Here is a 13,982-nt window from a genome sequence, read left to right on the forward strand (position 1 = left end):
AAAGTATCTTATTATCTTTAAAATATAATTACAAAGTAAAAATATCTAGATAAGATATTTTATGAGAATTCTTATAAAAACTGTATAAATATAGATAAAGAAAAAAGACTATGGAAGTACACAAAATTTCGAACAGGGCTGATGCTACCATGAATTGCATGTTTCCCATATCTACTATATGCTTTATTTAAAAAATGCTAAAAGAAAGAATACCAGGAGTCTGTAACTAAGCCTGCAAATCAAAGTTTAGAATAATAATTGGGTGCAATCAATTCCTAGAAATAATTATAAGACAGTACCAATTATTTTTGAGAATGTATATATTTGACATCATCAGCAATGGTTTTCTTATGAGGATAAAACTTGACAAGATCAATCTAGAAGGAATATTTACATCAGTTAGTGGGGTTTGTTCATTAGCAATTATCTACTGAATGATCATGTATAGAAAAGGGCTTGATTAGCTCTGGCATGTACATATTATGTTATTTGTGCCATTATCAAGAAAAGAATATATGGAATATATATATATCTTTTGGGATCCAGATCTAATCAAGCTTGTTATTAGGATGCTGTTCTATAAACTAGCCTTCTTTTCTTATTGTACTCAGTGAACACATGTCCTTCTGTATGTTTGTGTCAGAATTTTTTGTCCTCTATATATTCATGTCCTGAGGGAGGACATGAAAACTCACATTTGCATTAGGTTGGTGCAAAAGTAATTGCAGTTTTTGCCACTAATAAAATCTTTAATTTTGTGAATAGTAAGAATCAGCAAGAAACCGTAAAAGATTACAGAGTGAAATAGTAAATGTTAATAACATTATAAAAACTAATAATCGTCCCAAGATATTCATACAGAAATAAGTTCAAAATACAATCAGGTCCAGTGCAGTGGCTCACTCCTGTAATTCCAACACTTTGGGTGCCGAGGAAGACAGATCACTTGAGGTCAGGAGTTCAAGATCAGCCTGGCCAACATGGTAAATCATGTCTCTAAAAAAAAAATACAAAAAATTAGCCAGACATGGTGGCATATTCTTATAATCCCAGCTACTTGGGAGGCTGAGGAAGGAAAATAACTTCAACCCAGGAGGTGAAGGTTGCAGTCAGCTGAGATAGTGCCATTGCACTCCAGTCTGGATGACAAGAGTGAAACTGTCTCAAAAAAAATGCATTCAGGCCTTTACGTATTATGTTAAAGTGTCATGTTTTTATATAGTAATTATTATTTGTTAATTTAAAAAGTTTTAAAATCATTTTCTGCTTCAAACTAATTCAAATAGTTTTAAATAACTATACCAAGTGTTTCCCATATCAATACTGTTCACTGATATATACTGTACATGTTTCATAAAGGATATAAGGTGAAATGTTATGTATCTTTAAACAACTAAATTTAAGACTTCAAATATTTTTTATTGAGATTCATTAAACTGACAAAACTTAATAAGCAATGCAATAAATAGTGCATCTTTCCAATATAATATAAATGGAAGGAGCTTTTGTATAGCATTTACTGTGCATCTCACTGTGATTTCTACTGTTCCTGCTTATTTTTCAATCACATTTATTCAGTGCTCTCAGGTCAGTTAATTTTCCCCTTCAAATTCACGGGCCATGTCTACTATCTTTCCCCACTTTTGTTGCTTTAGTCTAAAGGGATAATAGGCTTCTTCGAAAAACATTTTGTAGGTGACATGGGTTTTACATGAGATTGCAGGGGAACTGCAGAAAGGTGGCATATGTTGGTTTTGAAATGATTTCAAGACTAGAAAGCAAAAGGAAATCTAGCACTTTCAGAAATAGCAGAGGAGAGAGATTTCTGTAGATATCTGTAACTGTTCATGTAATTTTGAATTTTCTATTTTTCACACTTTACAAGTCTCTCAAATTTGTACATGATTGTCTTTTTGTGGCATTTATTGCAGCCCAGAGAAGTGCTCCTTGTTATCTCAGTACATAACATCCTTGATAATTCTTTAGAGATGCATCGACTCAGTAGGAATCAGTTACCATTGGACACTAATAAGCACGTAGCAGTCTGAAGCAGAGGAACATTAACACAACAGCTTAGGAAATGTAAGGCAGCATGACTCATAATATATCTGATTCAAGCTATTGATGTATAATGGGCACACAAATGAAATATGTGCCCTTTGCTATTAAGAACAGAAGCCTGGCAAACCCCTTCCAAATTGCCACTCCATGTAGAATGAAAACATGCTGTTACTTTTTCTCACATGCATATGAAGACTGAGAAGCTTAAAAGAATAGTGGGAAAATAAATGATGCCTCAGAATTATGTATGTGACAACATGTCCTTTGGTAAATCTACTTGTGAAAGATAAAAGAGATGTCTTAGACAAACACAGCCTATGCGTGGCTAAACCAAGCCCATTGTGTTTCCGCTTTGCTAACGCATGTCAAGCATTCAAAAGAGTTTCTGGCACATAAAAACTTTTTTTTTTTTTTTTTGTAGAGACAAGGTCTCACTACATTTCTCAGACTTGTCTCAAACTCCTGGGTTCAAATAATCCTTCTTCCTCAGTCTCCCAAAGTGCTGGATTACAGGTGTGAGACATCACACCTAACCCAGAAATATTTAATAAACATTTGCTACTACTACTGTAGCTGTGGCTTCTGTTGCTGCTGCTATGGCTACTACTACTGACAACAAACTTGTAAACTCTTTGGAGAAGAATATAGAATTTCTTCAGTAGTGCAAAGTAACACAACAATCCACCTTTGAAATCAGGAAATCGAAATAAGACTTTGATCTATATCATTTACTACTGTGTGACCTTGGGAAATTAAAATAACTTTTGGAACCTCCCTGTCATTGTCCTTAAAATAAAGGTGTTCATAATGATATTTCATGGAATTTTTATAATAATGTCATGAAATTAAGTGTGATATGTAAATACAATCAGCTATTAACATTCTACCAATAGTGTTGCTGATTTAAAATTAAACAGTTCTTTCTGTCTTTTATTGGGGCGAATTTTGACATGAAAATTTCTAAATGATTACCACATAAGCATAAATCACAGAGTACAGTATAGTCTTTCTAGTATCACACTCTATTTACTTGAAAATAAATTCCATCTGTTCTCCCCACGACCACCTCTCCTTCATGAGCAGCAACGTACTTACTCATTTGGGCTACCTGGCTGCTTGGTAACCAAAACAAGAACATATTAGCGATATCGGATTTGGTTAAAATACTTCCCTTCTCAGAGAATGTATAAATGAATCTGCATAAAAATAGAACTGGCATACAACGGTTTTGCAACAATAGATATTCTTCTACCCACTCAAAAACTCTGGAGGTCTTACCGTGCATTCAGTAATTCCAGCAGTTAATCTCTTAGGCAATATTCATTTCCTGAACTTCTATGTGTTCAAACACAGTTTTAGAAACAGCATGAATATATAATTAAAATGTTCCTGCCTGGCCAGGTGCAGTGGCTCACATCTGTAATCCCAGCACTTTGGGAGGCTAAGGGAGGCGAATCATGAAGTCAGGAGTTCAAGACCAGCCTAGCCAACATAGTGAAACTCCATCTCTACTAAAAATACAAATAATAATAATAATAATAATAATAATAATAATAACTTGGAGTGGTGGCATGCACCTGTAGTTCCAGCTACTTGGGATGCTGAGGCAAAAGAATTGCTTGAACTCGTGAGGCGCTTGTTGCAGTGAGCAGAGATCATGCCCTTGCATTCCAGCCTGGGTGACACAGCAAGACTCTGTCTTTAAAAAAAAAATGTTACTGCCTTTGAGAACGTTACAGCTCCATTGGTAACACAAGGTGTGTATTCACAAAACAACAACAACAACAACAAAAAAAAAATAAAACCTTAAAACGAATTCTATTAATTGCATAGAGCACAGAAGGCAAAGCTAATTATATGAATTGATGGAGAAATAAACGATCAATAAATTGATGAAGCAGAATAAATCTGAAGTGTTCTGAAAGTTTTGAAAATATTCACAAAGATCTAAGTCTAAATTTAAAGCCTGAGTCACTACTTTGAAAAGTCTGTCTTCTTTCTCCTCTTCTCTTTTTCACTTTGATCACTTTACTTCAAAGACATTACCACCAGGCAACTGCTGGAATTGGATAAATTGCTATAGAGGCATTTGATATGTGGTCCCCAAATGCTTTTACCTGCTTCATTTGATGATGTTTAGCATTTGGTTTTTAGGTGAGGTTCCTTCAGAGTTTATATCTTCACCATCAAAACTAATACTTTTATTCCAGCAAGTAGACAGAAAAATATGTTCACCTAAGTATAGATGGTTCTATATAAATAGACTCTTTATAGATGACCCTATAACCTAAACATCCTCTTAGTATTAATAGTTATCCTTCTTTGTGATTTCTCCTATTTGAGCGTTTCTTGCATTTTTGGTGCCCCAGAAGACTGCCTTGGGATTTCCCATCAGTAAATAATTATGTTAAAATGCTCTGAGTATGAAATTATTTATTCACTGGAGATTATTTACCCTCTCATGGCCAAACAGCACATGGCTAGAAGCTAAACGAGGCCTTCTTTCTGTGCTGCTCTCTCCATACCACTGTGGTTGTTCCTTCTCTCAGTAAACCTTTATCTTCTGAGGTGCATGCCATCTTAGGCTTCCTTTTCCACAATTTTTATATTATCTACCAATCTTTAGACCATACTTTCCATATAGTTTCATTTTTGTCAACTAATTCACACCCTTTCTTTCATTACAACTCAGCTAATTTCAAGATCTAAATGAATTTTAACAACTATCTATGGGTGAATGTCCCTAAATCCATATTCCAGCATCCTTTTTTCTCCTAAACTCAGGAATAATTCCTCCTCCTGGATCTATTCATTCCAAACCATTCTGGAACTCTAAACTGTAGACTATCTTGCCTGCTTCTTGTGTGTTTTTCCCCTATAGCATGCAAATATTGTTAATTATCTGCCATTTTCCCCAGAAAAGTTTTTCCTAGATTTATTTACTCTTCCTTGTGTCCTCTTTATCATCAACTTCTTTAAGAAAGAAATTTCTGCTGGCCGGGCATGGTGGCTCAAGCCTGTAATCCCAGCACTTTGGGAGGCTGAGGCGGGTGGATCACGAGGTCAAGAGATCGAGACCATCCTGGTCAACATGGCGAAACCCCGTCTCTACTAAAAATACAAAAAATTAGCTGGGCATGGTGGCATGTGCCTGTAATCCCAGCAACTCAGGAGGCTGAGGCAGGAGAATTGCCTGAACTCAGGAGGCGGAGGTTGTGGTGAGCCGCCTGGGTAACAAGAGCGAAACTCTGTCTTAAAAAAAAAAAAAAAAAAAAAGAAAGAAAGAAAGAAATTTCTGCCTCTACTTCCTCACCACATTGCAATTTGGATCCTAGTAGTAAACTGTACTGAAATTTCTGGAATGAAAGTCAGCAGTGACCTCTTATTTTTCAAATCCACCCCCATGCTATGTTCTTATTTCTATTTCTACATCTGCTTCATCACGGCCTTCTCTTCCCCTCAATTCTTACGTATTAATTTTACCCAAGAGGACTAGTTGCTAAACAGTCATTTCCTATCTTCTTTCCCTCACTGGCAAATCTCATCACCTATAACAAAGTTTGAAAAAAACTATTATTATCTTTCCTGAACCTATCTTAAGATTTTGGTGACTATATGGTCAGTTCTTTCCAATGAGGCAAAGAAAACTCTTCTAAGGAATCTTCTCAAAAAGACTTACTACACAAATGCAAAGGGAGATGATAGATTAAAACTCTGATCCATTCTCTTGTTTCTTGCTATATGTGGACTGCTTATACAAGTAAGTGATACTTGCAGCTTTGGGGACTATTTTTTTACAATAAAGTCATAAGTTAAAAATAAAAGGTGAAAAGACCCTTAGTCCTTGATGGCACTGAGAGTGACCAAATCAACCCTGGGATTACTGACCTGCTGATTTCTTGTTCCAAAAGAATAAACATTTTTTTTGCAACTCACTTTTAACTTCTTATTTCCAGTCCTCTTCTCAATTCATCTCACCTTTCAACCCATTTAATCTTATGGTTCCAACTAAAATACACTGCATGTGACATAGAAAGCACACAGTGGCCTGGCACATAGTTGTCTTGTCTTAAAGGTACCTTTCTATTTTCTTCCAGACAAAATACAAGCTCTTTAGCATGTCAGAAAGGTTGTGTCTCAAGTTGACTCTGTATTTTGACCACAGAAACTTTGTGTGTCTTTGTCTATGCTGATAGCCTTAGGTCATTCTTCCTGCCCTTTCCTGTTTAGCTTTGTGAAGTCTCGTTACAAGTCAAGTACCAGCTACTCTGATAACCCTTGCTTTCTGCTGGAGCCACTTAAACACTCCCTCCTCTCTGTGGCATCTGTTCATACCTTTATTATAGCATTTATCAACTTATATGGCAATGATTTGTTTACCTGTCTCTCTTTACACTGTGTGTGCCATGAGAAAAAGAACTGTTTCTTATCTAAGTGAGCCCAGATCTCAGCTCACTGTCTGGCACAGAACAGAAACCCAATTAATTATTATGCTATGAGTAATGACTCTTGCTCATTAGTTCCTAAGGAACAAAAGTCAGATAATAGCCTGATTTTTATTTCCTTATAAATTCTGAAAAGATGGCAGTCCTAAAATGCATATGTTGTAAGATGAGGTAACAACAAGAACATTGACTGAAATTGTGCCGCATATGTATTAGAAAACATTAAACATGGCCAATGTTTCAATATATCATCTTAATTAATTCCAACAGCTATATTTTTACAATGGCAGTAAGGGATATTGTTCATACTTTTACTACCTCACTGCAAATATGTAAGCAAGGCAAACATCTATCGGAGGATAATTTCAATTATATCGTACAATTTCTATGTTAATATAGTTTGTCCTCTAGGAATCCCTCAAACAGAATTCCTAACTTTTCTCTGGCAAAACCACAACCACCCCCTTTTCCTTGTGACACTATTTTGTTCCCCACCTCTTGCAATACTCCACTGGAGAAGGATGTGGTCATCATTTCTTTCTTCCTTGGCTAGTCAAAAGGTATATCCATCATATGCACCCAGGTTTTCCTGAAGATACATCCTCTGATTTAGAGGTAAGATGGCAGGGTAAAAAGAGGGATGCTCACTTAGCTCACATATCGTGTTTTGTGAGTAAAACAAGTATTTGAGCTATGCTTTAAAAGGTTCAAATGAGTCTTCTCATGATTATCTTTCCTGATCCCCAACAAAGCTTAACAATTGTCATGCACTTCCGTCACTGAACCCCTGTTTTTGAAGTGAGATTTTGTACTTTTCTAAAAAGTCAGGTCATTTCTCATAAAGCCAGTTAGTCATCTTTCTTGACTTCATTTTCTAAAGTTCAAATGATAGTGACTCCCATAATTGTTATTTATCCGCATTATTTTTTTTGAGGAATGTGAAAGGTGATTTCCAAGCTTTGACTAACCTATGCCTGCACTGCTCATATTTCCAGATACAATAGCAATAAGAGAGGTTTCTTCTACTATTTTCTATGTAAGATGAAAACAAATTGAATATCTGTTGATAGACCACACTGAAATTTCACTGCAGAGCACAGAGCTAGAACCAGGCAGCACAACTATCAGCACAAGATAGTTTGGACAGGAAAAAAAAAAAAAAAAACAAGCAACCAACCAAAACCACTCTAGGTAAACACAAATATCTCCACAGACAAAATTTTCAGAATGTTGCAACAAAGCCTGAAATACAAGCAATGAATAAATGCTTGTTGAACGGATGTACAAATGAATGGACTTTTTGTTTTGTTCTGTTTTATTTTTTAAAAATAATCATTCTGATTGGTGTTAGATGGTATCTCATTGTGGTTTTGATTTGCAAAAGACAGTGTGAGATGTCCTTCCTCAAAGACCTAAAGACAGAAATATCATTTAACTTAGCAATTCCATTACTGGATATATACCCAAAGGAATATATATCATTCTATTTTAAAGACACATGCAAATGTATGTTCATTACAGTACTATTCACAATGTTATGTTGGGGTTCAGGGGAGCCCTCAGTTCCCCTGAGAGGACATTTTTCTAGGTTCTGGGTCTATCACTTCCCAGAATGGGAAAGGAGACCATGGCACAATGCATAGTAAATGCTGGACTCAAAAGTGTTTGTAGACAGTGATTTATTTAGGTAGACAGAAAGAGAGAAAGAAACAGCTAGCTCTCACACTGAGTGAGAAGGTTTCTAGAAGGATAAAAACCAGAGAAGGAAAGCTCCTTTCACACCGACTGAGAGAATCCAGAAAGATGGAATCCAGGAGAGGAAAAACAGCTTCCACACTGGATGGAAGGGAAACCCAGAGGGGAAATCCAGGAGGGGAAAGAGAGCTCCCACTATGTAGGAGGGGATTCCAGAGAGCTGGAAATCCAGTGTGGGTGAAGGAGCAGGGGAATTTATCCTGGGAGAAATTCTTACCTCCCCAAGTTCCTCTGGCCAATGAAAGGAGTTCCTTTAAACTTCCGCTGGGGTGACTGACTCTTAGTTTCTTCCTGCGCCCGTGAAATTTAAACATGAACAATTAAATCTCTCAGATGGAGAGAGATTGGAGGGAGGGAGTCATGGCACTGGAAAGTTCTTGCCCTTAAAACCATGCCCCCTTATGGACCCGGAAAGAGAACACCTTCCCTCAACAACAGCAAAGACTTATAAAATGAACCTAAATGCCCATCAATGATAGACTGGATAAAGAAACTGTGGTATGTCTACACCATGGAATACTATACAGTCATAAAAAATAATGAGATCTTGTCCTTTGCAGAGACATGGATCTGGAGACCATTATCCTTAGAAAATTAACAGAAATAGAAAGTTCAACACTACCTGTTTTCACCTCTGAGTGGCAGTAAATGATAAGAACCCATAGTCACATAGAGGAAAATGATACATACTGTAGCCTTTCAGAGGGCAGAGGATGAGAGGAGGGAGAGGATTGGGAAAAACAACTAACGGGTACTAGGTTTTATACCTGCATAATGAAATAATCTGTACAGTAGACCCCCAGGACACAAGTTTACCTATATAACAAACCTGCACTTGTACCCTCAAACTGTTAATAAAAGGTAAAAATGTAAATAAATTAAAAAATTAAATTAAAAACTTCAATAGCTAACAGAGAATAGGAAGATATTTGTCAACCAGTACAAAGTTTCAGTTAAACAGGAGGAATAAATTCTGAGGTTCTATTGCACAGCAAGATGAATAAAGTCAATAATAATGTATCATATATTCCAAAAGAGCTAAAAGAGAAGATTTTACATGTTCGCACCACAAGCTTAAAAGTGATATGCCAAAATTCTGGAAATAATTAAAGAAAAGAGAAAAAATCCAAAAATAAATAAATAAACTAGAAATAACACAATAGAGAATAAACACAACAGATGATGGCTTAGGTAAAAGATGAAATGGGAATAACTTTAAAAATCAAGAAGTAACGAAGGAAAAGAAAAAAGGATTCAGGATAAAGCAAAAACTTTGAAGATAGGCAAAAAAGTTTGAGCATATGGATAAGAGCAGATGAAAGCCAAAGTAAAGAAACAGAACAATTACTAAATCCAGTAATCCCAGAATATTTTCTTGAAGTAAAGGATTTTAAAATTGCATATTGACATCGTACACATCAAAGAATCTCAACCCATAACAACTAACACGAAGACATATTTCAGTAAAGTTACGTGATGTTTCTTATAAAAGAAAGAAGGAACGAAAAGAATCTTTGGGCACCTAGAAAATACAGAGCATATGACTTATAAAGAAAAGAAAATTATATTATCATCAGACTTTTAAACTGTAATATTTTATGCCAGAAGAAAATGCAATAACACAGTAAGATATCCAAGAAAAGGCAAAGCAAGTGTGTGCCAAGGATTTCATTTTTTCATCCAACCAAACAGACTTTCAAGTTCAAAGGACAAAGGCAAACTCTTATGAGTATGCAAGAAGTATTGGAATGTTGTTCTGATGAGCCCTTCCTAAGGAATCTATAAGCAAACAGCCTTTGTTCAACCAAGACATTGATGTAAGTACTGAAAGTACATAAACATATAGTTGCTTGTGGCACTAAGACTAAATAAAGGCCAAAGGGGAGAGAAAATGGTGTGAAATGGCTGTATACTCAATGTAGGTATAGAACAACCTTAAGAAACAGAAAGAATAGTGGGAACAAAAGCACTAAACGCTGATGGTTTTAGAAATCAAATTAATGGTCATATTAGTAGTGGTACATTGAGACTATTGAATGTGCAGTATTCAATAAAATAAATGAGCAATGATAAGATTTTCTATCACTGCCCATGTCCTTGAGAACCAGTATTTTCAGTAAGAAATAAAGGAGACACAGATGCAATAAAAAAAAAGAGGTGAAAGAAATGCCCTATAGTTTTTAATTTGAGTAGGAAACATCAATCTGAACTTAGGGTAGATGGTCATCAGTGCACGGGGGAAAAATATGAGTGAGGGATATAAAATGAAGAGAGGATTACTATATTAAATAGAGACACCTAGAAAGATGACCCTTAAAGAGAGTTGCATGGTGTGAGGATGTGAGCCATGTCATATCTGGGCAGAGCAGTCTCAGATGGAGAGATCCACAGATAAACAAACCATCCTGAAGTGCAATGTTGGCATATTTGTCCTGGTAATTTCTATTTCCTTTTAGTGTGCTAGAAAATAGTGCCAAATTTTTAAAAATCAGGTTGTATTAGTAAATCAAGACCTTAAATTCATAAGTATAAAACTTTAGAATTTACATGGAAAAGATTCATTCTCATAAAGTGATTTATAAGATACATAGGAACATCTGCCCAGAGAGTTATGAAAACATTTTCTCCTCATTCTTTCTATTGTTCCCTATATTCTAGAAGGAGAGTTCTAAGAAGGATCCCAGTCTTTGCTACCTCCCTTGGTAGACAGTGGATATTAACAGAAATAATGTGAAGCAAATACAATGATGAACTCTGGAGGCAGGGTCCCACTTGTGCCACCTATCATTTTTACGACCATTGTCAGAATGCCTGCCTTCACTGTACCTCAATTTCCTCATCTATGCGCTACTGAAAAATAATAGCATTTGCCTCATAGAGTTCTTATAAGGACCAAATGAAATACCACATGTAAAGAACTTAGAATAGCATTTGGCTTATATAAGACCTCAATAAATATTATCTATTTGTATTATAGTTTATGAATCATCACTGGATAAAGAACTTTCTATCTCAATGTGATGTGAGCTAGAAAATGAAAGAATGAAAGATCACATCCCAGTTCTAAAATGTACTAGCCATGTTCTTCAGTCAAGCTCCTTAAACTTGCTGAAATTCCTTCCTTCACTTACAAAGTAGAGATAACAACTACATTCCTAAAACTAATATGAAGTTTGGTAAATTTTAGTTGCATCTGGATACTTGTCTCATCTCTTAATATGTATCACCATAATGCTGATACTAAATATTAAATACACACATACATACACACACAATATCCATCATAAAAACAACTATTAAATACACACATGCATACACACACAATATCCATCATAAAAACAAATATTAAGCTATCCATCCTTCTGCATTCGTGAAAAACAGTAGATGGTATGTACTTTTTTGCCAAAAATTAAAATTCCAAGAGTGTTGACTTGGCAGTACATATTGGAATAAAAATCAGAACAACTTTGTGAAGATTAGCATGATCCTGCACAAGGATGACATGCAAATACATCAAGTGTTCTCTGTTTTTAAAACTCATTGAAGTGTACACTTACAATGGAGAATTTTTATTGTGGAACTTATTACTCAACAGATGTGTTTTCAAAATGTGTAAATTACTAGATCCTGAGAAAAACTTTTCTTTTTATTGCTTTTCCAAACTAAGGACTTTTCCCTAGGTCTGTTACTTACTCCCTAAAATCCCCAAAGTTTTTCAAAGATGCTATGCATATAATCATGACATGTATTTTTCTTTAAGAATACACTCTGGGTAAGATAAACAGTGAATATCTGTGTCTAATTAGATGTGCAGTCTTCTACATGCCAGAGCATCAAAGATACCATCTTTAGTGGCTGCTTGGTTGATAAGATACAAGGCGAGTTGGAAATCTTTCTTTTCTATTGCCTTCCTGAGCTGCATATAAACAGGTAGGCTAGATTCCAACTTCCATCTTTCTTATTCATATAAAGAAGTTAAAATAATAATAACTTACACTTTAAGGTTCACCCAACCAAGATTATTTGTTATCTTTTAAACCTTACTGCCATCATTTAAAAAGCGAGCACCTGGGCACATTTTCATGAAGAAATAAATTAAGTAAAAAGCTCTGAAACCAATTTGTTCAACTTAGCAAAGGCAGTTCTTATTTTGTACTGTTATTTGAGTTACCATGGATTAGTTAAATCACACTAGTCTTCCAACAATATGGTTCAAATTTCAGTTACCAGGGTATGTTAACTGTGAGTTACTGCAAAGAACAGTTTGCTGCTACCTCGTCAATTAACATGACTATATAAATAGAAAGTGCACATCGTGATCAGTGACAAGCCATATCACTTCTTTCAAAGTCTATTAGTGTCTGGTAACTGTACATTTGTTACTCACACATAGACAACAAAACATGTAGTTGTTGCGCCTCCAGATACCTGGTGGTATAGTCATGCTTTAGGCAGAATAATTTAATTTTTAAAATATCACTACTGATAAATAATACTCCAGTTGATTCTTCTGGGTATGCAAATGAAAATTTAAAACTATGTTTTTTTACCACTGAACGATTTCATTCATCTGGCTGCTAGACTAATAAGTTATTTCAACTTTTCAAAAGGACATTCTCTTAGATGGATTTTTTAGACAGGCTACTGATGCTACCACTGAAGAACATGCCATTTCTTTAGCTGAGTTTGGGAAGAAATATAATATCATACAACTGAGAATATCCAAACATCATGGCAAGAAGTTAAATGCATCAGCATGGCAGAAACTGTATGGCTTTGTGCAAATAGCTATAGGATTGGAATTGTCTGTAAAGAGGGATGAATGAAATAGCTGACTGTGGAATGTTGACAATGATGCCTTCAGAGACACTCCAGGTACACAGTCAGAGGAACTTACTGACAGGAAATCTACCAGAATAAGAAGTGTCACTGGCAAAGAAACTCCATATTAAAGAAACTCTCTAGATATCTCATGACATTGATAATGCAAAAGATGAAGCCTTAAAACCTGATGTGAACTTAGAAAAGCATATAAAAAATTATCAGGCCATAGATAGAAATGCTCACTTCATCTCAAAATTCACATGACACAAAGAAGGCCAACACTGGTAAACTCTCCTTGACAATATTTTTTTTTACAAAGAAACAAAACACTTTAATGTTCTATGCTTCTAATTTTTAAATTACATTGCACTAAATCAATATGAGTTTCAACATTCTGTTCATTTTTCTGCATGTTTATAAGCAAATGAGAGTTTTCCATATTTTTGCAAAAAAAAACTTATAAAGGTTATGGAACAATATTTTTCCTCTAATTATTAAGATCACCTTTCATGGTTTTAGCTTTCAAAATTATATTTTATGGCCCCTCATTACTGTGTGCGAAGTGAGGAATATCTGTGTATTCTTCAAGTACTTGGTATTTAGAAACAGAGATTTATATTCAGGACTGATATCTACTTGGAGCTAAGTTAAGTGTCATCAAGATATTGAGATATTGGAGCCTTTTCATCAATTTTGGAAGTCTAGAAAAATAATTATTAGAGAAGTATTACCTAACACGGAAATATGTTCTGCTGAAGGAACCCTTGATCTTTCACCAAAACTCTTACTCTGAATTTCACCACAGAGGGTTAACTAAATAAGCTTTCCCAGATATCATTACAGGGCATTTGTTATGCACTTTGTGCTGACTTCCACACTGCAAATTTAATTAGGACC

General features: G+C 35.3%; 1 non-coding gene across 1 annotated transcript; it reads left to right on the forward strand.

The window, feature by feature from the left end:
- The first annotated feature begins 11,684 nt into the window (after positions 1 to 11,684).
- Positions 11,685 to 11,793, forward strand: LOC120363779 (U6 spliceosomal RNA). The gene has a single exon (XR_005579222.1). It is a non-coding gene; the product is annotated as a U6 spliceosomal RNA (small nuclear RNA).
- Positions 11,794 to 13,982: the final 2,189 nt, after the last annotated feature.

The sequence above is a fragment of the Saimiri boliviensis genome, chromosome 3, assembly GCF_048565385.1.
Source record: "Saimiri boliviensis isolate mSaiBol1 chromosome 3, mSaiBol1.pri, whole genome shotgun sequence".
Lineage (NCBI taxonomy): Eukaryota > Metazoa > Chordata > Mammalia > Primates > Cebidae > Saimiri > Saimiri boliviensis.